The sequence below is a fragment of the Gadus macrocephalus genome, chromosome 4 (assembly GCF_031168955.1).
Source record: "Gadus macrocephalus chromosome 4, ASM3116895v1".
Classification (NCBI taxonomy): domain Eukaryota; kingdom Metazoa; phylum Chordata; class Actinopteri; order Gadiformes; family Gadidae; genus Gadus; species Gadus macrocephalus.
This window is the reverse complement of record NC_082385.1, coordinates 31,530,902-31,557,853: the sequence shown is the minus strand read 5'-3', so window position 1 is coordinate 31,557,853 and position 26,952 is coordinate 31,530,902.

Sequence of the window (26,952 nt, the reverse complement as noted above, 5' to 3'; positions counted from 1 at the left end):
AAAAAAAACTTAAATTGAAGACATATAACCAAGCTAGGAATCTCAGCGCTAGATTATCAAGCTAATGTATCTTTCACCTCGGGTTGGCTGTTTTAAAAAACACAAACAGATTTAGTCCAATATTTCATTTTTTGAAAAGTGTGCAGTCGAGACGAGCACAAAACATCTAAATTCATTAATTACAATTTCCACCAAGGCCCTTTCGGGGGCACATTACGCATGAATTGACGATGATAAACTGCTGCTCGAGAAAGCCTATCAAACATATTTTTGTAATATCTATTTAAATTGTGTACCGCAATTATTGATAAATGTCCCAGAGACAAAAACATGATCTCATCCCTCTCTGGATGACAAGAAGGATGTCTGACGAATTCCATCTTCTACATGTTGCACTCTCTCATTATTGCACTCCCATGTAATGTTGCACTCTCATGTACACCATACACTCTTTAATGCCTGTGTTGCACTATCATGCACATTTTGTACTATTATGAACATGTGGGCACTCTCATGTACACGTTGCACCCTCACATGTTGCACTCCACCACACGATGCACTGTCATGTGCATGTTGCACTCCCATGCACACATTGCATCCTCTCATGTTGCTCACATGTGCATGTTGCAGTCGCTAAAAATTTTGCACTCTCTAATAATGTACACGTTGCACTCTCACATTTGGCACCCTCACATGTTGCCCCTGCCACATGTTGCACTCTAATGTACACGTTACACTCTCGTTTACACATGACACTCTCACATGTTGCGCTCTCGTATACATGTTGCACTCCTTACTCGGTTGGACATTGACTCACCCATCCCTGGAAGTCTGATTAACGCCATCTTGTACACGTCCCACTCTCAGGTACACGTTGCACTCTCGCGCATCGCCTCGTGCCAGGCGTTATGATCGCTGGGCTCCGGTCCCTGTCCTGTGGGCGGCGGCGGCGGCAGCAGAGATCCGCCGCCGACCGTTGGTTCAGAGCCGTTCCGCTCGGGCTGAGGAGCTCATTAGTCACGGGGCAGAGCGAGGTTCAGAGGTTGATCCGCAGCTGCACAATAAACAGCAAACAGACTCTGAATCTGGGGGGGGCTTCCATTATAACACTTATTCAGAGGGCCTTTAAGAGCCCGTTCTTCACAGACTCGCCCCCAAACCAGAGAAGGGATGAAGCGCAGCAAGGGCCCTTGGGGGGTCTGGGTTTGTATCCTTTGATGTCGGGGTCCTCAGTTCTGACAGGCTCGGCCCGTCAGCAGAGTTCTTAGAGAGTCGGGGTGAATCTCCCCCCTCTTGTTGCAGAGTCTCTTGCTCTGTTTCTCGCCTCGCCTCAGCGTTTGATGTCTTTGTGGGTCTGTTCTCGTCTTCCTTCGGTGGTCGGTCCAAGTTAATGAATCCCTTATGATGTGTATTAATCTGTCTTTCATTTGGCTCGACGCCGTCCATCTGTCCGTCCGTAAGTCGTCCCTCCCTCCCTCGTTTCCATTCAATCTATTCAACGTCAATCGGGGGCGATCCAATCATCCATCTGTCCTCCTCAAACCAACCCTCCCTCCATCCATCACTCGTCCCGTCCAAGGCTGTCCAGCTGTCCGTCAATCCCGTATCCATGGATATCACTCTCCTCTCCAGTTCAATCCGTCCATCGCTCTCCCTCAGATCGACACGTCCATCAACCATTCCCCGAGGCGTCTCGACGAAGCACAGAATCCTCTGAGCTTTAAAAGCTGTAGCCTAACAAAAGCAGAACACCCCCAAAAGAGGGTTTCAACCCCCCTCCCTCCATCCTCTCTCCCCAATCTCCCCCCACTCCCGACAATCAATTAGCAGTTAGATAGTTTGCAGTTTGCCGCTCATAATCACCGGCCACTTGTTCCAGCAGACGCCTTCCGCTTTCATCGAGCCACAGACATGCACAGCGAGAGAGAGAGAGAGAGAGGGCCCTGCATTATTTATCGGAGCACAGAGATAGTTCTCATAATGGCAAACATTGGAGTCGAGGAAGTTCCAGTTTTGTTCCCGTCTTTTACGTAAGTTTGACAAATGTCAGCGCTCCTGAGTTAATGAGGACTGAGGAAATCGAACTTTGACCCCTGCTGGGGCTGCAGGTTTTATAAGGGCACACGCACACTTACACACACATGTACACAGCCAAATACGTATACACACACACACACACACACACACACACACACACACACACACACACACACACACACACACACACACACACACACACACACACACACACACACACACACACACACACAAATACGTGTAGACCCACACATGTACACACACACACACAGACACACACAATTATGTGTAGAAACACACATGGACACACACACACACACACACAAATACATGTAGACACACACATACACATGTACAAATCCAAACTTACAATATCGACACATGCATAGACACAAACACACGCATACATTTATTTACCCAGACACACATATCTTTATAAAGACATCAGGATGTGGGCAACACAAAATGGCTTCCAATCTGTAAATTCTTCGTGAATAAAAAAGAAAAAGAACATTGTAGCAAACTTTGTGGGGAAAGTTTCCTTGCTGTAAATAAAAGCATACAGAACCGCTTCCCGTGTCTTGCCTCGGGTGGAAAAATTGTCTCATTTCGGTCTGCGACACTTTTCCATCTTCAACAGCAAACCTGACGCACCCCGTATGTTCAATAACTCATCTAGGGTAATCAGCGTTAACAAATCCACCGCCGGTGTGGATTTTAGTTCCGCCCGAGTACGCTCGCTTCTTCTTGCGGTTCCCATGGCGACGCCGAACGAGCAGTCGCCATCCGCCTCGGACTTGATTCTAATTCCCGGTAATAAGCAGGAGGATTTTTTTTCACCCGTGAATCAGGGTTCGCACACGGAGCGGAGAGCTCGGGAACGCTCGGAACGCCAGGCGAGGCTGCGAGGCGGTTGTTTCGCCACAGGGCCCTGATCGCCTGCCACTCGGTTGCCGGAAGTTTTAACCTGACTAAAAAGGTTCGCCGGCAGGCGTTTCAGGGGTGAAAATGTCGGTTGGTTCGAGGGGGCCCACACACTGACACGCACACACACACACACACACACACGAAAGGTTGCTCGTTAGTTAGGTCAGCGTACAAGTTGTATTATAGTACGACGAGTGTGAATCAACTTTCCACAAAATACACTCAAAAGTAAAATGGAAAGCTCATGGAACGTTAGGTAGGACATATTTATAATAATCCCGGTGTTGAATAACTTCAATTAGGGATTTTGCCCTTATTTTACGCAATGGAGGCCTGAAACCAACTGGGAAAAAGTACAGAGGAAGTAAATTAAACATACCTGCCTGGATCTCTGCGACTGAGAAACACAGAACAGCCAAAAACTGCATGAAACTATGTATTATTTACAGCTCTAGGGTAACATTGTTACTGTTGGTACTTCAGTTGTTCCTGGAGAGGGTATTTTTTTGGAGATGCATCTCGCCTCCAAGTCTGTGAGTTCATTGCCGGTCGTAGAGGTACTTCTGTTGAAAACCGACAGAGGTTAACCAGTTAGCTACATTGGCTCTGGGGATGGTCATTAGCAACATTTTTGCTGTGTTTCATTTGACCCTTTTGAAATGTCTCTAAACATTCTTCAAAGAAGAAAAGTGTGAAACCTTTTTTGACGTGTATAAGTAAAAAAATAAAATGCACGATTACCCTTCATGTATCTTACTATATCGTTGACAACTTTCCTCTTCCTCCTCACCATCTTGGGCCCTGGTCCGATTAACTCTACGCTACCCTTCTCCTCTTACGTCTTGTTTGGCGTTCATCCCCCCTTTTCTCTTCCTCCTCCACCAAAATACAGTTAAAGGAATCGACACAACAAAGAAGTCAGTCAATTGGCATGGCGTCTGTATCAAACTCCGTGGCAACAGTTGCAATGCGAATGCAAACCTTATTAACATCTCTCAGTTAGAGAGAGGAAGGGAGGTATCTCTAGGCCAAAGAAGACTGTATTTAAATCCATTATACTGACTGGTAATGAATAAACAAGGTGAATATAACTTGTAAACACGTTTACATTATAGTTACGATTAATATGTCCACAACAATTATGAATTATCAGCGTATATTTTGATATCGATGCCGATCATGTACCATTCCCCATCATCATCACCATGATGATACCTTTTTTCCCTCCATCTCGCTCAGACCCTCGAAGCCTGCATGGCCGACAGTCTAAGGAGCTTCTAAGGAGGCTAAAACAACATGTATCTGAGACACATTACCCGGTTGCTCCCCCGCCTAATCCCTCTCCGTGCACAAATTGCTGCGTTTTTATTCATGACATCTAAAAGGAGGAAATAATACCTCCGGGCCACAGCCATGATTTAAGAAGGGGAGGTTTTGTGAATGTTTAAAACGTCTGATAGCCGCCACACTTTATTTCCACGCCAGGTTTTTTGCACGCCGCTCAGAAGGTAGGAGAACCGACGATTACTGTTGGCTGCTGAGACAACACAGCATCGCATTAGCCTACATTCAAAGGCAGGTCTTCACGCTGCTTAGAGTGTGTGTGTATGTGTGCGTGCGTTAGAGTGAGTGTGTGTGTGTTTGTTTCTCTGTGTGTTTGTGTGCGTGTTAGAGTGAGTGAGTGAGTGAGTGAGTGAGTGAGTGAGTGTGTGAGTGAGTGAGTGAGTGTGTGGTGTGCGTTAGAAAGAGTGTGTGTGTGTGTGTGTGTTTGTGTGTGTGTTACAGTGAGTGAATGAGTGAGTGCGTGTGTGTGTTTATCTCGGCCCTCTCTATAAAAAGAATGGCGTGGTTTGTTTTCGTCATGATCTGAAGAGTTGAGCACAAGCACACACACACAATCTGTATTGTTTCGTCATGATCTGAAGAGTTGAGCACAAGCACACACACACATTCACATTGTGTGTATCAACAAACACACAAACCACACACATTGTGTGTATCAACGTACAAACCCACACTCATTCCATATATCAACGCACACACAAACACACCCACACACAATCTGTATCAGATTGTATGTGAAAAAGCCTTTTTTTAAAAAAAAAGCCTTTTTAACTTTCAATTTAATTTTCTCTTAAATACATTGCACTTTCTATTTTACATGTGAAGCATATATGTGAAGCACTTTGAGTCTGCCTTGTGTATGAAAAGTGCTATATAAATAAAGTTGCCTTGCCTTGCCTTGCCTTGCCTGTCATCAAACACACATACACACACTTTCTGTATCACCACATATGCACACACTTTTTATATCACGACACACACACACATTCTGTGTATCAAAGCACACACCCACACACATTCTCTACATCTCCACAGACACAAACACACACACACACACATATTAAGTCTTATTCAAAGATAAATATGAAGATATTTTCTCGGGGTAGACATTCAACGATAAAACTAATTTGCTAGACTATCAATACAAAAACAACGTTCAGCAAACCATTCCTCATCTTGTCAAACATCAATATGATATATTATTTCAGTATTACTTTATTATTTCTTTTGTACTTCAGACGCCTCTGAGCGTTTGTCAATAATATTTACGTAAGTTGTAACACAAAGGGGACCGGGGTGAGTGAGTTTCGCTAAAGTGAAGAAACAATTAATTTAAACACAGAAGGGATTAAGGGGTGGTTTTGGAGGGGTGTGCTAGGGGGTGTGTGTGTGTGTGTGTGTGTGTGTGTGTGTGTGTGTGTGTGTGTGTGTGTGTGTGTGTGTGTGTGTGTGTGTGTGTGTGTGTGTGCGCGCGCGCGTGTGCGTCTTTATGCATTTTCACCTGTTTGACAGCTATGCTCACACACTTCTCATGAAATCATTCCCCATTGAGCGGAGTGTTAATGCTTTTTGCTTCTGTAGTACCACACAAACCCAAACACCCAATCAGATGCACACCGACACACTCACACACACACACACAGTAACATACACACACTACCCCTTTGCAAATTCACTCACACAAAGATACACACACAAAAGCGAAAACTTTTACATTCTTGCGTGTGCACACTTTTACGTTCTCGCACACACACACGCACAGACACAGACATATACACAACCTGTTCTTCTGGAATGTGTGCAGCAGCTGGTTAAATACAGTGACACTGATCTGAAATGATTAAAACAGAGACCCTTCCCTCCTCCTCCTCCTCCTCCTCCCCTTCCTCCCCCCCCCACCTCTCAGCCTTCTGCTCATCTCGGCTCCAGGCTCCGCCGGTCACACACACACACACACACACACACACACATACATATACCGACCTACACTGACAACACACACAGACATGCATGCCGAAACACAGACACACACACAGTCATGCATGCCAACCCACACTTATACATGCCCGACACACACTCAAGCTTGCCGAAACACAAACACACACACACACGCCGACACCCACCCCCCCCCCCCCCCCCCCCCCCCCTTCCGCCACCCACCCACACACACTCGCTTGAAGGAGAGCTTTAATTGGATCTCCTCAGAAGGTGCCGTCGGATTAACCATGCAGAAATACTGAGCGCGCGGCCCCGCCTTTATCTCCAGGACAGACGGCGATCCCCCCCCCCCCGATCCCCGAGCACCACTAAGGGCCCCCCCGAGATCTCTGATCACAGGCCTATACATACTACACATGCAATGTCTCTCCTTTTCCCCCTCCTTCTCCGTTTCTCTCTGGAGGACGGGGCTGGAGGAGGCCCCCGAGTTTGACGGCAGGAGCCGCTGGTGCGTTTACAATTTTTTTTCTTTTCTGCTTCTGCTTCGGAGGTAAGAGTGGACGGGTTGTAACCTGAAGGTGGCTGGTTCGATCCCCGGCCCCTCCTGGCTGAGGGTCGAGGTGTCCCTGAGTGAGGTGCCTCACCCTGACGGTTCCCGACGAGGCTGGCTGGTCGCAGCGGTGGTTTAAGTTCTAACTAAGATTGTTTCAGGAGTCGAACGGGTGCAAGCGTTCCTCAGGCGGCAAAACATGTCAAGTACATAAGTCAAAAGAAAGGTAACAACGATATATCGCTGTCGGAACACTAAAGATGTTCATAGAATCAAGTGCCTGGCACTAATAATCAATAGGTTAACCCATTCCCTGTAATTGTGTACATATTACTCCTGGTTCTTCGTGTTACGAGCGACAACCTGACTCTGTCCTACCATGAAGGTCGACCCAGAGAAGAAGGTCTATTGGTCAGCTGCAGCAGTCTTCATTGATCCATCGGGGTCTCTGATGTCAAGGCAAGAGTCTTTGTTCCAACTTAGGGGCTGATTAGTCTCAGGGCCCCATCCCAGAATCTCCCCTGGTTACCATGGGGAGGAGATCCTTTAACACCCTCACTATGGAATTGGGTTGTTCCTTCTTTTTTTAATGTTAAATCGATCTGGGCTTCTGCGATGTCAGGGTCAATCCATTACTGCAGTATGGACTGAGGTAGTCCTGAGGTAGACACAGTCCGATGCTGGGTCAAGCTAATTTGTCTTCTTTACCTCTCTCTCTCTCTCTCTCTCTCTCTCTCTCTCTCTCTCTCTCTCTCTCTCTCTCTCTCTCTCTCTTCTCTCTCTCTCTCTCTCTCTCCTCCTCCTCTCTCTCTCTCTCTCTCTCTCTCTCTCTCTCTCTCTCTCTCTCTCTCCCTCCCTCTCTCTCTCCCTCCCTCTCCCCTCTCCCCCTCCCTCCCTCCCAAAATCAGACTTCAAAAGCCAGTACCTAACATAGAAAAAACGAAACACTAAACCCAAATAAGAGAATGCTGAGACTCTCATGACACTCTTAGTCTAAATCGCCCGAACAAATGTTCAAACTCTGAAACTTCTTAAAATTCTGCAAACTCGTATTCAAAGTCAACTCGAATCCATTGTCATCCTTTGCTTCAGTATTGGAGCAGATGGGCTCAAAAAGAAATAGGGTTGAATGAACCCTAGAAGACAGACAACTCTTGGAAAACATCTCAAGGGTGTAAGGAGAGGAGGTGTGGGGGATTGATGGAAGGGTTAGAAGCTCCACAGTTTGAGGGTCCATCAAACCAAATGGATTGATAGACCCTCAGGCCCTCTCCACAACACACATCATGTCTCAAGTATGGTACTTATAAACTACGTTTTTAGTTTACATTACTTTAGCTCTTCAACATATTTCAACGTTTAGAAAATCAATGTTTTGTCAATGTTTTGAAAAAACGTTGATTAATCACTTCCTTGGTTTTACAATGAAAGGTCTGCCTACAGTATAAAAAGGTTGCTTTAGAAAGCGATCAACGATGTCCATTGTTTTAACGTCGAAGCATTTACTTAAACTTCTAGCGCCAAAGAGGGTTGTTCATAACAGTGATTCACTCCAGGAAGCATGTATTCAAGCAGCGTGAAAAGCTTTTCGTCTTATGTCTCCATTTTGCTCTGTTTGTCCTTTATAATGCAGCCCCCGTTGTGCGATATGATATGCTAGGCTACGCATTAGCTCCCCAAACTGCCTCTTTCTCTTCCACAGCGATACTCCCGCCATACATGCTGTGATTAAGCGCTTCCCTTGAGGCTAAGATTACCCACTGCCTCCATTATTGAGATTAAAACAATTATGTATAGCCTGATTCCTAAACTGTGGGTTGGGACCCAAATAAAATAATTAAAAATTATAAAAATGAAATAAAAAACGGTGGGCTGCTGGTTTTTCTCCTTGAGGCCAATGGTCTCAGGGGATGTGTAGTGTTATTGTGAACGTGTACTCTTTATGTGTTCAGATTAATTAACTGAATTATCAGTGATGAAAAAACGAAAAACATCTTTATGAAGTGTAAGCATGGTACTGTTCTGTATTTAGAAAAAGGTAACTAAATAAATTATATTTATTCATCAGGGTGTATAGGAAGTAGAATCGTCTAGTGATGGATACAGTTCTTGACAATTCAAAGGTAAAATGTTGTGCATTCAAAGACTCTTGAACATATCAACCGAACTCTAAAGACTCAGACTTCAGAAACTAGCAGGAGAGCTCAAATGTGGATGAACACAGCATTTCACTTCCTTTCGTGTCTCATTTATTTTTCGACAAATCAAACTGCGAGAGGTGGTGATCTGTAAGTTCATGATGAGCCAACACAAACCCGGCCGGCAGTCGCAAAAAAAGGCTCTGTAAAAGTTTTGAATCAACACCTTGTAGACACAGAAGTACACGTATTAAAACTATAACAACTCTGTTTCTGGTTTCTCGGCCCTGTCTCTCTGCTGTCTCCACAGTGAAGTTCTGCCGTTACACTATTAGGAAAGCTAGGTCTGAGATTAAGCTAACCCCTACCTGCTCCTTAACGACGTATCTGGCAAACTTTTTAGAACCGGTAACTTTAAGTTGCTTTTGACAAAGGGGTCTGCTAAATATCGACAGTGATTTACATACACACATGCACAACAACTTTTCAAATGTATTTAAAGTTATAGCAACATTATCTGGGGATAAGCTCGGCTAGCCAAGTTAGTCCCTGGAATGCTAACAGTATCCATCGGCATCTATAATAACAGTGCAACACCCAGTTGTTATTGGAAAAGTCTGCAGGCAAAGTCCAGCTGTGAATGACATTAACATAAATCTCTTCTCCCTCACACATTTTCTTTCCATAAATAGATATTTCTTGGCATAATCTTTGTGCAATCTCTCGGCCCATTGCTTGTCCACCCAATTTTCAATCCATAGTCTCAGTGTCAGCTTTAGTTATCGTCATATTTTCCGATTAAACATTTTCAAATTAAACAAATACAAACCTACTTTTTAGTAAGTTTTGAGAATAACGCGTTGTGTAATGTCAGGTGTTGAATACAAAGGAAAATTAACGATTGATCAATGAACACATAGCGTAACTATGGTAACAAGCGACCCTGAGACAGCTTGGAAGAAGTCAACTGTATGGAAACTGAGTAGTGTTGAAGTATTGAAGTGATTTCCACAACCAATCGATTTATGTGTCCTCTTCACTTCATGCTTTTATTGTTCTCAGCCTAACGTGCAAGTGGCTAATAAATAACTTAACCACGAATCATCAGGAGATTTCTGAGAGGTCCATGAATTGACACTCGCTGTGTGAGAGGATGAGTTGTTTCAGAAGGGCCTTTTTCATGTCAAGGGCGTCTATTGATTGAGTCCATATGAGCAGTTACCGATTGAATAACGTCAGATCCAGCAATCGTGTTGCCTTATAGCAGAACTTATTGGCAGAGAGAGGGGGACCACACAGAACCTGGGCAGGAAACCACAAACTCAATTGCTTCCTTTTTCGTTTCAGATGTTACAAAACATCTGCTGAAGAAACATTTTTTGACAAGGGCATGGATGGAGCTGTCAGAAAGGGATTTAAATATGTGTGTTTCTTCAGGGGCCAGTCTACATAGTGTTGATTTAAAGCCCTCTCTCCCCCAAAAACCACCAACAAATTCCCCTGGCCCTTCCTGGACAATCGGGACAATCACTTCGCTGCATGATGAAATGGCACAAAAGCCCCCCGAAAAAATTCAGAACAGAACGAAGAGATGATGGGTCAAACTGGTTGCCATGGTTTCCCCTGTCCAAAACCGTCAGAAAAAAAACAAAAAACTGATTTGCTGCGATTTGTTGCTAATTCGACAACGCCGTCGATCAACGCTCCGACATTTCACCAACGGGGGAAAAACATTATGATAATCACCAAACAACTCAATAACCCCCCCCCCCCACACACACACACACCTCTCGTACATCCCATAAAGCCGCTGTGTGTCGTGTCCGAGGTGGGGGTGAGTCACGCTTGAGCTCCGCCGGTTGGAAATAACTTTTGATGAAGGTCATGTGATTGAAGCCCGTCAGGGAGCGTCCTCACATATTTAATTTGGCAGCTCACACTGCAGCATGGAGTCTCTCACTCTCTCCGTCTCTCACCCCCTGCCTCCCCCCGCCGCCTCTCGGATGGACCTCGATAAGGAGGGTGACCTTATTGCCGCAACACTCTCGTAAATATACTCTCCTATTTTTATAATGGTCGTAATAACACGAAACAGATTGACATCGTTGTAATGGGATTCTGCTCCGCTGCGCCAGCTCAAGTTGTGCGTCTCAGAGAGCAGCTTTAAAATAAGAACACAAAAACACTTCCAACTTTACACTTTAAGTACGTGGGAGTAGGAGTAGTTTAGTGGTTATAGTGTGGGTGACACCAGCTGAAAGGTTTCTGGTTCGAACCCCCCAGTATCTGCAGTCTAACCCTTGGGTTCAAATTCCCCTAACATCTACCTGCTCCTAAATGACACCGGGAAAGGATTCACTCTTATGTGGTTGTGGGTAAAAGTGTCTGCTAAATAACAAAAAATGAATTGTATTCGAGACCAGTAGACCAACAGGGTTACATTAAGCTGTGTTAGTGAAATAGTTTAACTAAGTCTCCAAAAAAGGAAGAAAATATTGAACTGGAGCACATTAATCAAAAATAATATATATATAATCTACATTATGGCGTAGCCATAGCCAAATAAACAAATTAGCTGAATATGCAGCGCACTGCGTGTGGAGCTCAAATCACCCAGTCACTACTCCATCTTGGAAAACACGCGATGACTCTGCACGTTTCACCCAGACTCACCTCCCGCTAGCACCCAGGCCCCCCCCCACGTTTGATCCTCCATGTAGACTCAGATCTCAACCTCTCTCTCCCTCCCCCTCTCTCTCTCTCTCTCTCTCAGACAAAAGATCAAGGATTGGAGGGGAAGATAGTGGGAATGCCTGTGATATTGTTCTCAAGAAGAGAGAGAGATGTATATTGGACGAGAGAAGCAGGGAGAGAGAGAGAGAGCGAAGCAGAGAGAGAGAGAGAGAGAGAGAGAGAGAGAGAAAATAAAAAGAGAAAATAATTGTGAAATCCCCGTTGCGTGTGTTTTAATAACTCGCAGGAGACGAGGGCGATGCCACCTTCGCCTTCTCTTTGGTCTTTGTTTCCTTTTTAGTATTTTTTTTTCTGTTGAGTGTGTTCGTCTAATCAGCTCATTATGTGGCGCTGATGCACTGGTCTATTTGTGAAAGGCGACAACAAGGCTGACCGCTTGGCGCATCGCCCCTCTCCATCTGCCAAGACAGAGGGCCAGATTGGAGGCTCTCTGTCTGGCTGTTTAATTTATCTGCTGCTCAGCCACTGGGTCACTTCTCCTGCCTTTTTTGTCACTTGAACCCCTCACTCTTCCATGTACCAGAGTATTAAATCATGACGAAATGTAATATTAAAGCTAGGTTAGGGCACTCGCAGACACCAAGATTTTGTTAGTAGTATTGTATGCAACTATCCCCCCCCCCGCCCCAAAAAAAAGGTAGTGACCAAGACAAGTGATTTGGGGGCGGGGCTTTTGATGGAGGTTCGAAGCCCCGCACCCAAATCACTAGATTAGCTCGCTAGCTTTAGCAATAGTTCTGCCCAGCCTTATCTATCTCAGGACTCGTTCATGAGTTCACGGATATAGTGTGCGCAAGTAGCCATTTGGTAGGTAAGTGAACAGACCAGGCCATTCATTCATTTGCACTAAATTGAATTGTTGGTCCCCTTTATTATATAAATGCGACAGCCATGTAATTATTCAATCAGTTTTTGTGAACGTTTGATTTATTGATGTTGTCAGGATGTAAAGGGATGGGGTTAGGGGTTTGAGTTCAACAATGTTAGGAAACGATTGCAATCAAGTTGCATATAAAGGCTGGATAAAACTGTACATTGAAGGACACATGCAATTAAAATCAATAAATGTGCATTCTATTCTTCAACATGCAACCTTGTATCTCTTATTCATTCTGTGCAAGTCTATTACCAAATCGATGTCTGTTCCCAGTATTTCTAGCATAATCAGGGACGAAGCCAGATGTATTCTCCAGTTTTTCAGGTAAAATTTCCTGATTTCAGCCGGGAATGCTGCTCAATAACAATTAATACCGCAATAAAGTCTCCCAGTCTGCCACACCGTTAGACTGAGTCTGCAAGGGCAGAAATATTACTGCGCAAGGCAAAAAATAGCTTTCATTTGAATCGACTTTGTGATTTAACACGATTCGGGCCCTTTGCTCACCTACTAATTTTCGGAATGAAACTATCTCAAATGACGCCATTTAAAAACGACTCCTGTCTGAGGGGTGGTAGGGGAGAGAGGAAGAGGGTTCACACTACATCAGGGCCGCAACTATAAAGTAGGGACAGCCGAATCAATGGCGCGCGTCGTATCGGAAACCCAGTTGTGCTACCACGAATTCTGCGCAGGAAAAAAGAGGGGGGCAATTATGATGCAGTTGGATGGAGCTCATTTCCACTCCGGTTGACAAAATGGAGCAGGCGACACAGAGTGGATAACGCCGGGGAACACTAAAGGAGATTTTCTCACGATTCGCTAAAGTACAACATTTGGAAGGTGGTATGGTGACACAGGAAATTGGGAGGATGATGCAGAGAGACATATGGACCGGTACACTTTTTTGGAAGAGTTGGCGAAACCGGTGGAAACAGGGTTGTTTTGTGTCTCGGTGGAGACAACTATATCGGAGTTGAGACGCACTCATAACATTCATTATGTTTTCGTACTTGTCACATCACAAATATAATATTTTGGTTTATTCGGATGGGATTATTCCGCATCCCTCGACTAAGTAATAAATGAGTTACGAATATAAAATAATAATAAGTTGGAAATCAACCCAAAAATTACAGTTGTATCTTATTTTAAATTCTCAATACTGTGCTGCACTTCTGCTGTGACAACAACATCTCCCACTAGGGCATAGTAAACCACAGCTCACCGTGTAAACACAAAGAAAAGATTCCCTCCCTTTCTCCATACGGTCAGTGAATATTATCGTCAACACTCCCAAGTCGCTCTGAGTTGCGCTAATGTCGCGGCGCCACTGGTTTAATCACCATAACTCATCAATAGACGCAAATCTATTCCCCTCATAACCACAATGTTCTCCGACTGTTCCCCCTGATCAGTCACACGCTCCTAACACATCCTCTTGGTCACACAGTGACTAACCTCCCGTAACAGCTCCGTCCGTTAATAATCCCAACCGTCTCTGGCCTCGGCGTCCAAACAAAGAACGACAACGCAAAAAATCCAGAAGAATTAGCCATACACGTTCAGAGCTGTCCGTCTCTTGTGAGCTCACCCACGAACATAGGAGCTCGGCGGGCGGGAGTCTTTCTATGAGGGGACTGTCGGACTGTACAGTGCACACTTGAGGACCAGACAAGGGTATCCATCTTCGGGTCCGAAGCGGTTAACTGGAGACGTCGGCTGATGATACTGATCGTGTGCCGAGGCCCTCCTGTCGAGTGGCAGGCCTTGTTGACGTCCAAGCCCGGGGGAAAGCGATAGGGCAATTTCGCACGTCGCTCTGTCAGCCCCGCCATGACAATGTGCAGCTATTCCGTGGGTATTTCGTGTAGTGCATGCGATTTTATGATACTGGTCGTGTAAGATGTACGGTTGGATGCATGTGTACACAAGGACACATACACACTTATGTACACACACACACTCTGATGTGAACACACGTGCACACACACCCACCTACACACTCCCAGGGACACACATGGATGTGAACAAACGTGCACACACGCACAAACCCATGCAACGTTAAATGCATTTACACACACATGCACAGTACACATGTATGAGTGAGTGCAAGGGAGAGAGACTGACAGATTACACCAATGGATATCATACACACAGCAACTCATCTTACAAATACACAGTGGCACATGATCGCTATAAATCTACCAAACAACATATACCCACTATAGAAACGGTCGCATATCCAGATGCCCGTACATGCCCGTCTCAGCCCCATTGGTTCAAATCCCATTCCGCGTTGTTTGCGATGTGATTCGTGTTCCAAGCGGCCCGATGCATATCTTAAAAGCTAGCCAAATTAAAACAACCCGCTCCACAAATACAATTGTCTGATTATGCTAATTCGCGCCTAATCTAATTTTAAGTCATTCACTCATTTTTCAGGGCCGATTAAAGCGCTAATGTTTTCCCATTCGCCCGCAAAGACCGTTCCTTTTTCATTTGCCATCGACCCGGTTTTAATTTCGTCGGTTGGGGGGGGGAAATGGATGAACATTTACTAATGGCGGTTCGGGGAAATCAGCCATTATAAAGACATGCGTCTCCCAGCCGTCGGCGGCCATCAGGAAACAAAACCAATGCTTTTTCTTCCATAATTGACCCGCTCGTTTTTTAAGATGTTATATTCTCCCACAACACACACACACACACTCTCAGTCGCTTATCTTTGTGTTTTGCCATGCATGGTGTGTTAAAATGTTCCTTTAAAGCTAGAGGAGGACATTTGGAGACAGAAGTCAGAGTAAGCATGATTTTTCTAGAAGTATCGAATAGAACAAATCCAACCCCTAGCTAAAGCTAGCGCGCTATTCCCATGTTTTTAGGGCGGGGCTCTGAACGGAGCTTCGAAGCCCCGCCCTCAGAAACACTCGACAACTTTTGTTTTATCCAAAAGGTCTCGAATTATTCCTGTGATTACAATCCGGTAATTAAATACACCTATTATTAAAGTTTCACCCAAAGAAATATAATGGTATGAGCACTTTTTTTGTTGTTGTTTTTAGACGCATACCATTAAAGAGTTGGTAGAGGGTAAGGCGTTTTAGCTTGAAGGTGACTCACGGGTAGACTGTGGATTGGGTTTGAACCTATAACCCTGCATTGTCGAATGACCAGACGCAACCTCACCACAGTGCCATACTTCCTACTGATTAGCTGTGAAAATCTTGTTTACCGATTTAGAGTGTAAATAAATACTACCTACGACCGAACAGTGGATGTAAAGTGCATTCTCTCTCACACACACATGATCAAAGCGTTGATGTCATGCGCACACCTCTTACAATATGCAACACATATGGGACTCCTGTACACACACACAGACACACAATTCCAAGACACAAACAAGAAAATATTCCTTCGCAACAATGCAGTCCCCAGCCCCCCCCCCACCATCTCTCCATACGCCATTAGGTTCAAGAGACAGAAATTGTGGATTCTGTCGTCAATAATTCAATGTGTTTTTCTTCACCCAAAACAACAGTCCAAAAACAGTGTTCTCTTCCTCCTCACCTTGTTAACCGTGCACGCGGGGATGACCTCACCTCTGCTGATAACCCCATCCGACTGGGTACTCTGCCGCTTGTGTTTCCAGGGAAACGCGTCATCCAATTAAAACACACAAACACTATGAACAACACACGAGATATCGGAAAGGAGCCCATGCATTGTAGGGCAATGGCCAAAAAATAAGGGCCAATAAGTAATGATAATTAAAAATATATATAATAAGAAATACATAAAACGTGTATGGCTGTGTTGCATCATGGGAGTTGGACCACCTCACATGGTGTTGATGAATTCCGAGGAAAAGTTATACTTTGCATAGACGTATAATGAATACAGACAGACGTCTAAAATACTTAGAAAATACATACAAACAGCATTTAAAAAGGCGAATAATTAGTGTGGAAAATATAAACGTATAATGGACATAAGAAAAAATAAGGTCAATCGTTTCAGAGCAAAATGGCAAAATGTTAGTTAGCTCAGGTAATATGCAATAAGAGGCAGGTATTGTGCCGGTTAGATGCTGGTACAATACAAATACAATCAGGGAAATACATCTAAGATACACATTACTACCAGCCAAACCACAACCGTAAAATGGCAGGTTACCAGGTGGCCTCATCCTGATATTAGTAACGAGAGAGAGAGAGAGAGAGAGACAGAGAGAGAGAGACAGAGAGAGAGAGAGAGAGAGAGAGAGAGAGAGAGAGAGAGAGAGAGAGAGACTTAGAGACAGAGAGACAGAGAGAGAGAGAGAGAGAGAGAGAGAGAGAGAGAGATTCTAGGCTGTTCCATCAGCTTATTCCTGTCTACCGGCATATGTGTGTGCTCACATACCCTCACGCTCACCCATGCGTGAGCGGTGCCCGTCGATGCGTAGCAGCACCAACAGCCTGTTAATGTCTAATATGGCGTGCCGGGGCAGGGTTCGTAAGTAATAGCACGGCACAGGTTACCCGGGCTGACACCATCAGCCGTCATTTCAGGAACAAGGGTAGAGTGCTCTAAACACGTTGTATCAAGACCATAGATAGCCTACAATATGAAACATACGTTTTCAGGACCATGGATAGCGTGGCCTCCATTTAAATATATACATATTTTTTTAAACACAAGTTTTCTGGACCATGGATAGCGCCTTATAAGGTTACTCGGTTTAAGGACAATGGAAAGCGCATTATAAGGCCCTTACTTTTCAGAACCTTGGATAGCACGTTATAAGGGTGTTCGGTTTCAGGACCATGGATAGCGTAAAATAAAGACGTTCATATATCATCACCATGGATAGAGAACTATAAAGCCGTCGAGGTCGATAGCGAAGTATAAAAACGTTAAGGTTTCATGGACGTGTAAACTATGAAGAAAATATTTCAGGACCATGGATAGTGCAGTATAAGGGCCTTATGTTTCAGCACCATTGATAGCTTAGCCTAATAATAATAATAAATTCAATTTATGTAGCGCTTAATATGGTACTCTAAGACGCTTTAACCAAACATAAACCATAAACATACGGTTTAATGGAAATGGAACGCGTACTCTATAAACACAAGGGTTTAGCACCATGGATAGCGTACAAAGAATAAAGAAATTAATATTTCAGGACCATGGATAGCGAACTATAAAGACGTTAAGGATTCAGGACCATGGATAGCAAACTATAAAGCCGTTAAGGTTTCAGAACCATGGATAGCGAACTATAAAGACGTTAAGGATTCAGGACCATGGATAGCAAACTATAAAGCCGTTAAGGTTTCAGAACCATGGAAAGCAAACTATAAAGACGTTAAGGTCTCAGTCCCAATGAAGCGTGCTTTATTAAAAAGCTAGTAGTACAGATTGCGTCGTTTATAGCGCTGCAGTCTGATCAGGTCTATGGACGGTTGCACAGTTTCTGGATTCTTTCCGCGGACAGATTGGGACGGGACGGGAGAGCCACACCATTTGTTGAGCTCCGCTCGGCCCCGGGGGTCCGGCCAGGATCGCGCCGGAGCCAAATGAGTAATCAAGATGGATGCACCTGTTTATATATTGCCTACCCCTGCCCGAACACACAGGCAAACGCTACCACCCGAGACACACTTTCTCCGTGTTTGCGTGTCTCTCACTGTGTGTGACACACTGTGTGTGTGTGTGTGTGTCTCGCTTTGAATGTGTGTGTGACCTTCTCTGAATTTGTGAGTGTGTGTGTGACTCTCTCTGAATGTGTGTGTGTGTCTCTATCTCACTGTGTGTCTATCGTTCTCACTGTGTGTGTGTGTGTGTCTGTGTTTGCCTCTCTCTCACTGTGTGTGTCTATCTTTCTCACCGTGTGTGTGTGTGTGTGTGTGTGTGTGTGTGTGTGTGTGTGTGTGTGTGTGTGTGTCAGTTTCTCTCTCACTGCATGTGTGTGTGTGTGTCTCTCTCACTGTGTGTGTGTGTGTGTGTGTGTGTGTGTGTGTGTGTGTGTGTGTGTGTGTGTGTGTGTGTGTGTGTGTGTGTGTGTGTGTGTGTGTGTGTGTGTGTGTGTGTGTGTGTGTGTGTGTTGTGTGTGTGTCAGTCTCTCTCTCTTTCAGGGGTTGGGCAGAGGGTTGGCTACAGATTGAGAGCTGACATTGGGTTTCAAACCAAAAACCTTACTGAAGGAAATAACTAACTTTCCTAAGTAAGATTAAGTGAGAGTGGCTTCGGTTGCATTCAGTGTCACGCTGGAGTCAATTAGCAGGAATGGAGGCTTGTTGGGACACCAAAAATAAATGTGACAATGTTTTTTTCTAACTATGTCTGCCCATACCATGCCTCTGGTCTTCAAGAGTCTGGGGAAGAGAGAACCACCAAAAATATTGAAAAGAAAAAATCCCCATGAAGACATGACCTAGATAAGAAAACTTCAAAATAGCCTCTTCTCACATCCTTCGCCGGTCATACATTAAAACAAAATAGCTCCTCCCCTACCAAACATTGTACTTTATATGTTTGGTGTATCCATTACAGCCTTTCTAATCCCGTCATTAAAGTTTAAACATCCCTCCTGGAGTTAGTTGTTCTTGAGTTTTGTCCTTGTTTGGAGTCAGTCATTTTACCTCATCCCATCAAATATAGCACAAAAAAATGCTGAGTGGACTGCATCAAAACAGTGCTTTTCTAACCAGTGGCCACTTCTCACAGCGCTTTACGATACTGCTTAACATTCACCCATTCATACACACATTCACACTCCGACGGCAAAGAAAACCACGCACGGGGGACAGCCTAGCTAGTCAGGAGCAGTCAGGGCGAGGCGTCTCGCTCAGGGACACCTCGACACTCAGCGATGAAGACCCGGGGATCGAACCAGCAACCTTTAAGTTAACGGCCAACGTTGCCGTCCCCACTAGCGTTTACAGAGTGGAGCTTAAGTTCGGAAAAAGGCGTTTGCTTAAAGACTATGCGTGTTCAGTCTGACAGCAACAATAACCCTTCTGGTTCCCTGCGCGATGGTTTCTCAAGCGTAGAAAGCGTGGGAGGGCTACATGCCTAACAATAGAGGAAGCACTGTTTAACTGTTATGATGGTTAAGTGTGGTTAAGTTAACAGTTTTGCCGACACAGCACACCACATACTGACCCCATTCCCAGACAAACTCAGACCTCATTCTCCAAACAAACAATTTACATATACCCTTAGGTCTTTGAGCAGACGCTTTTTTCCAAAGCAATGTACAATAAGTACATTTGTCAGAAGAAAGAGAAACAATTTAGGCATTGTAATTGCTATCTCGCATAACATGCAATTGCTATGTTGAATCCAAAACGTGACTTTAGCGTAAACACGGCTGTCATATTTCCCATGTGACAATACGTATATTGCCTATATGAAGAGTTCATCCCTGCTCGTGAATCACGTTGCGGTTAATAGGCTTGTGTTCGTTTTTCTCTTTCCTTTTTTCTGGTTTTCCTGCCCAGAGGCGGAAGAGAAAGAGATGGGAGAATTAGTGGAGGAGGAGACAAATCGCTGTGTTTTTCTTTATGAATTGATGTGGCTTCACCGTGTGTCATTAGTCAATGCGTGACAACGTTGTCAGTGTTTGAGGTTTCTGTCTGTGAGCAGAATTTAGAACGGCAGGTAGATTGCAAAATACATTTCAGAGTCAACCAGGTGTCAACCAGGCTTTGAACTGCCTTGACTAATATTATGAATACAAATAAACCTATAGGTTTATTTTTTATGAACCTAGTAGGTTTATTTGTGGTTGATTAAATTATCATTACCTTTGGTGAGATTTGACGTTTGGTGTTTTTAAGTTTGTTTTTTGCGTTTTGTTCGGTTAATGATTCGATGATTCGAAAATCGAGAATCGTAGCAGTAGTAGTAGAAGTAGACAAGTAGTAATACAAGTAGTAGCAGTAGTAGTAGTAGTAGTAGCAGTAGTAGCAGTAGCAATAGTGGTAGTAGTAGTAGTCAGTTCCTCCAGAAAAACGTGATTATGCGATCGCATAATTCAACGCATAATCAGCCAAAGTCTGCATATTCATGCGGGGGCCGCATTTTTTCAAACATGCCACACTTTCACTGCATAAATTGCTGTGTTCCGCGCAATATATGCGGGGCTTGCCTGATTTCATAATCCCTGCATTTTCGTTGCAAAAAAGTCACATATATCTTTGCAGAAATTTGAAAAATGTTGCGTTTACTTAACACAAGAGCAGCCATTTCCCCCTGTTGCCATGGGAACTTTATGTAGTGACATAATTACGCGACGTGAACGTCATCGAAGTTCCCGCATTTTTTTCCCATGTTCCCGCAATTTCATTGCATAAAATTGCATAAATATGCCTCATATTTCATCGCATTTTTTAAGAAAACGTGCCGCATAATAAAGGATTTTTGGCCGCAACAATTACAAAAAAACGCCGCTTTTTTCTGGAGGGACTGAGTAGTAGCAGTAGCAATAGTGGTAGTAGTAGCAGTAGCAATAGTGGTAGTAGCAGTAGCATCAGTAGTAGTAGCAATAGTGGTAGTAGCAGCAGGAGCAGCAGTAATTGGAGCACTAGCAGTTGTGGCAGGACAAGATAGATTCTCCAAATGGATAGAATCACAAGCCGCTTCACGGCAACAAACAAGAAGCTAATCGAACAGACAATGAAATGGAATTCAAGGGAAGATTCCTTGTCTTTTCTCGCACAAACAGAGAAATGGTTTCATCCTGAGTGGATGATTGCAGGCGAAAGGGGGAAAGAGGGCACTTTCCAGTACTGATAGAGTGCGATCTGGGAAAAGGTTGCAGAGGGTGGTTTTAAGTAATTTCAAGTTGCTGGAAAGCCCAAATCAAAGAAAAAAATGGAGGCTAAAATACACAGCCCGGTGGCAACTTGATGGGCCCTCTCTCTGCCCTTCGCGACAGAAGGGTGAACTTTAACTGACATTTTTAAAAGGAGCCCGCTTCAAACTTTTTTTTGCACTGCTTTTAAATCGATGGCTTTCTTTTATCATTTGATTGTTTTTTCTGGGTAAAGGCCTGTGTTTTTCTTCCCCTTCCGACATCAAATGCGACACGTCAAGCTTTGTATGGTTTGCAGTCATGAGCTCTATAAAAATAAAGTTTACGTGTGTGTAAAATAAAGCTTAGATGTGTTCAGATTAGACCCAATTTGTATTAAACCACCCATCATTGTCTATGTCTTCTTGTGTAGCACAGTTGCTAGAGCATATTGCATCGACACTGCCAGGGTTGAGGGTTCGATTCCCCCTGGGGTTTCACCTTGCTAGCCATGTATGCAGTCTAGTATCAGAAGATGCTGTGGAGAAAAGACGCGACAATTACTGTGACTGATGAGCCAATTGTGTGTGTGTGTGTGTGTGTGTGTGTGTGTGTGTGTGTGTGTGTGTGTGTGTGTGTGTGTGTGTGTGTGTGTGTGTGTGTGTGTGTGTGTGTGTGTGTGTGTGTGAGAGAGAGCCCGAGAGAGTGCAATATAACGATCTTCAAAAGGTAGGATTCCACTCCAAACAAATAATTTTTAAATCGACTATTGGACACATCTAGCTGACAGTCTGCCAACAACAAAACTCCCTTCCTGTAATGCGGGAGTGTTTCTGTGTCTGAGTGTGCGCGCGTGTGCGCGTGTTACCCCATTATAAAAGGAACAATCTGGCATATTCCAGTGCAAGAGCGTGTTGCTGACTCTGTGAATCTCTGCCCCCTGGCTCAGCAAGGTGCAGCCAATGCTATAAAGCACCAACCAGTCCTCCGAGCAGACTTTGTGTTTTCACTTCGAAGAAGCACTTTGCGTGTTAAGAAGTTAGGGGGTGTGGGAAAAACAAGACGTACGAAATGATGAAAGGGGTCTGCAGTCTGCTCATCTCTGAAACTTGTCCCTTAAGTCATGGAGAAAAAAGAAAAAAAAAAAGAAGGAAAATGATAATTAAATCGTAATCCATGGATACAAAGCAATGTCATTTTACACAAAAATGTATTTTTTTTTAAACGTTACATTAAAAATCACTTTTTAAACTAAATTCAAAAAGTAAATACCCTAAAATGTGATGTTGCGTGTGTGTGCGGCTGGCTTTATCAACGTTAGCACAACGCTATCTTTAGTTTAGCTGTGGGAGCAAAATGTGCTTAGTGGAGTGCTCTGCCACATCACCTCCTTCCCCTGCTCGCCTTATTCCGAAACCCTCCTCCTCACATACACCGATGCATATAGACTCTTCATGTATGTTAATGCATTGGTTCAGATGCGTTTGTAATTACATTCTGTGCCAGTGAAATCAGAAGGCCTAGCTGTGTAGCCTACCTAGCTAGAGGCTAGAGGGACCTACAGTAATGCCAAGCGAGGGAGCTAGTCGTGTGTTTTGAGGGAGGGGCTTTTGAGGAAGGCCTGATTGGAGGGGATGCTGGCAGCCTACTCTACCTTCAAATCAGTTCACCGTTTAACCTCTCAACATGGTACCAAATACACCAGTTTTTTTTTAACGATATTTAAGTTCATCGTTATAATAGCCTACGGTGTTTACGGCAAAGATCTAATAATAAATAAAAATTTAAAAAAAGTTAGCTGTTAGCCTGAGGTTAGTCGCTAGCAGTCGTTACAAAGAGGACCTCCCCTTTAAATATTGTTCAACGCCATTAAACAGCATTTTTTTGTGTGGGTGAGTAATTCTCTGTTTGCAAAAATATCCAAAGTGACCGAAGTACAAAAGCTAATTTCCCCGACATTTATTTTCCGACTGAGCCTTGGAGCCCTTTGTCTCTGATGACTGACCGCTCTGATCGGTGCCAGGATAGAGGGAGTCCCAAAGAAAGGCACATTGAATTCGTTTTTATGGTTTTCTTTATTTTTTCCCAAAAATCAAAAGACACACAGGGACAACTTGAAATGGTGTTTGTTTGTTTTATTCCATTGATTTCACTTTCGCTCAGTCTCTGCCAGTATACCTCGCTGAGCGACAAAAACCAACAAAGATCTATGGAGTCCTTCGGAAATCTTTCTGATCTCACAAGCCCTAACTGTGCTTCTGTCACACACACATGCACGTACATGCACGCAAACGCACACGTACAAGCAAACACACACACACGCTCCCTCACATACATACACTCGCAGAGACGCATGCACCAGACACACACTATTACACACCGAACACAAACACATACCGAACACATAAACACAACGAGCACACACACACACACACACAGAACACACACACACACACTGAACACACACACACACACACATACACACACAATCACTCACAAAGTAGGAGGGTTTCACAAAAGAAGAGTGGCTTTGCACTCTCTCCGTCAGTGTGCACGTTTGAAGTCTGCTACATACTTATCCTGTAACCTTACACACACACACACACACACACACACACACACACACACACACACACACACACACACACACACACACACACACACACACACACACACACACACACACACACACACACACACACACACACACACACACACAATGTGTGTGTTTCTGACACACACAAACAGTTTGTTTCTTATTGTGTGTGTGTGTGTGTGTGTTTGTATGTGTATATTTTTGACTGCGTATGTGTGCATATGCCTTGTATGATTTGACTGAATTTTAAATGAATTGTTATTGTAGACTCTTTAATTAGTTATAGTATGCCATTGTCTATTCAATTAATTTCTCTTCAAGTCCATCCAAGTCCATGCACGCATATTCCATTATTTTAGTAGTTATAGTTGCATTCATCAAAGTCATATAGTCATATTCTACTCAAATCCATCCACATTTACTCGGGTAAATTCATCTCTATTCCGTGAGATTCACGTATTCTTTTGAGCTGTGATCTAATTAAGTCCAAACCTGCTCTATTGTAATCACCTCTATTCAGGGTCCAGTAGGCTATATACAGTATTGTCTAACCTCTCCTCTCCTCTCCATTTTAATTCCTTTTGCTTTTTTTGGGCAGTTTTCTTTTTTACAGATACGGGGTCGTCGACAGCTGTGTGTGCGTGACCTGCTCCTCGCAGAATGACTGGGGAACTAATGGAAAACAGTGTCACCACTAAGGTAAATCTACATAGAAATACACAGTAGATATGAGAGAGAGAGAGAGAGAGAGAGAGAGAGAGAGAGAGAGAGAGAGAGAGAGAGAGAGAGAGAGAGAGAGAGAGGGGGGCACAGAGACAGAGAGAGGGGGGAGGAGAAGGGGGAAGAGAGATGAGGGGAGGAGGAGAAAGAGAGACAGAGAGAGAAAGAGAGGAGAGAGAGAGACAGAGAGAGAGAGCACGAGAGAGCCAAAGAGAGACGGAGAGAGAGAAAGCAGTAGACTTAAGGAGTGCTATAAGCTGTACACTCCACAGCAAAGCGGCCACATTGACCCCATACAATTTTAACTGTCAACGCAAATGAAAGAAATAATGGAACACAATAAGTAAAGCAGGATTAACCTAGCCGTGTTCATACACACTCCCCCCACGTCCCACAAAGTACTCGAAGTAGCCCCTCGCTCTCTCGCCCACTCTCTCTCCCTCCGCTCCCGACTGGGAAGGTGGAAGAGTGTTGAGTGCAGGGGTGGAGACAGCTGCTGCCCCCCAGACAGCTCCCAGATCCATAACAAGCCCTTCAGGGGCGAGAGACCTGCACATCCTCACTCTCTGTCCTGCTCTCCTCTCCACATCTCTCTCCCTCCCTCGCTCTGTCCTTCCCTCACCCTACCCCCCCAGCCCCCCTGTCACTCCCTTCCTCCTCCCTCTGTGTGTGTGTGTGTGTGTGTGTGTGTGTGTGTGTGTGTGTGTGTTTGAAAGTGCTTGTGTGTGTGTGTGTGTGTGTGTGTGTGTGTGTGTTTGAGTGTGTGTGTATGTGTGTGTGTGTGTGTGTGTGTGTGTGTGTGTGTGTGTGTGTGTGTGTTTGAAATTGTCTGTGTGTGTGTGTGTCTGTAAGTTTGTATATGTTTGTGTGTGTGTGTGTGTCTGTGTGTACGTGAGAGAGTGTGTGTATATGTGTAGATACGTATGTGTGTGTATATCCGCGCATACATAGATGTGTGTGTGTGTGTGTGTGTGTGTGTGTGTGTGTGTGTGTGTATGCATGTGCGCATGTCCACGTGTGTCTGTATGGAAAGCAAATTCACCGTTTTATTTGAATTGAACTATTCCAAGTGTGACAAATGATTCCACCATTCAGTTCTCCAAACCCAGCACCATTTCCTAACCGAACGACTGCATAATGGTGCCTATATGGTGCGCTTGTAATAATGGCTTTTTCCCGCTCCGAAGTGGACCGACTGTATTCAATTTCTGCCCAGGTTTCCCCGAAGGCCGTTTTCCATACACTCCCGCCCCCCTATCTCCTCTGTAAACCCCGACTCCCCAACCGCTCGGCATCATGGGAAATAGCGGAGAACACCTCTCTCCAGATGGTCCTATCTGGTCGTGCCTGATGGAGCACCTCTGCCATTGTTTTCTGGTGGTCCAGTGGATAAAGAAACACTGCATGATGTTTGTTTGACTGCATTTCAAATTTGGTGGTGTAAATGGATTCAGTTGACCATGATGCATTTACTGTGTCTCCCTTCTTATTTATACTTGGTTGGTGGTCTGTGGGGTTAAGGTTTTGAGTTTTTAGAGTAAGGGTTTTGTTTAAGAGTTTGGGTGTTTAATTTGGTTTTAAGGGAAGGGTTCTGTTTTAGAGTAAGGGGTTTGTTTTAGTGTGAGGCTTACGGATTTGGTTTCTGCGGTAAGGGTTTTGTTTTAGTTCAAGGTTTAAGGGTTAAGGGTTTCGATTTAGGGTTCATTTTCCGTAAGAAAAGGTGATTTCATTGGATGGGCAAGCCGTCAATATTTGATCGACATCTATTCACGATATCTATAAAGTTACTCCAATCACTTTCAAACTTGCACCTGCCACGCTTGAGGTAAGATACAGTGAAAGTTTGGCTAACAGTGGGTGAAAGTAAACGTTGGGGACAAAAGAAAAGCTAAACGTCTGGTTGACCCCTATCATTGTTTGAGGTCATGTGGCTCCCATATCTCCCAGTATCCAATCTCCTCTAAACGTCAAACCCAGCGTGGCGCGCCTGAACGAGACAGGGCGACAATACAAGATTTTCCTTCTTGTATTGGCCAAAATACAAGAAAGAAAATCATTTTACCGCTTGTCATTATCCCTGGACAGGTTTGTCCAACCTCTTTTGAACTTTGGAGCAACACAGCTCCAAACTTGCAACGAAGCTATGGCACCCTTAAACTAAGACAGGGAAGTTGCTCCTAACCATGACATTTATAACATCTATTACATTAATAAGTACCTGAGGGTGAATTCTATCCAAACTTAAAACTTCTGTGTAGTATGGAGGCAAGGGGGTTTTACACC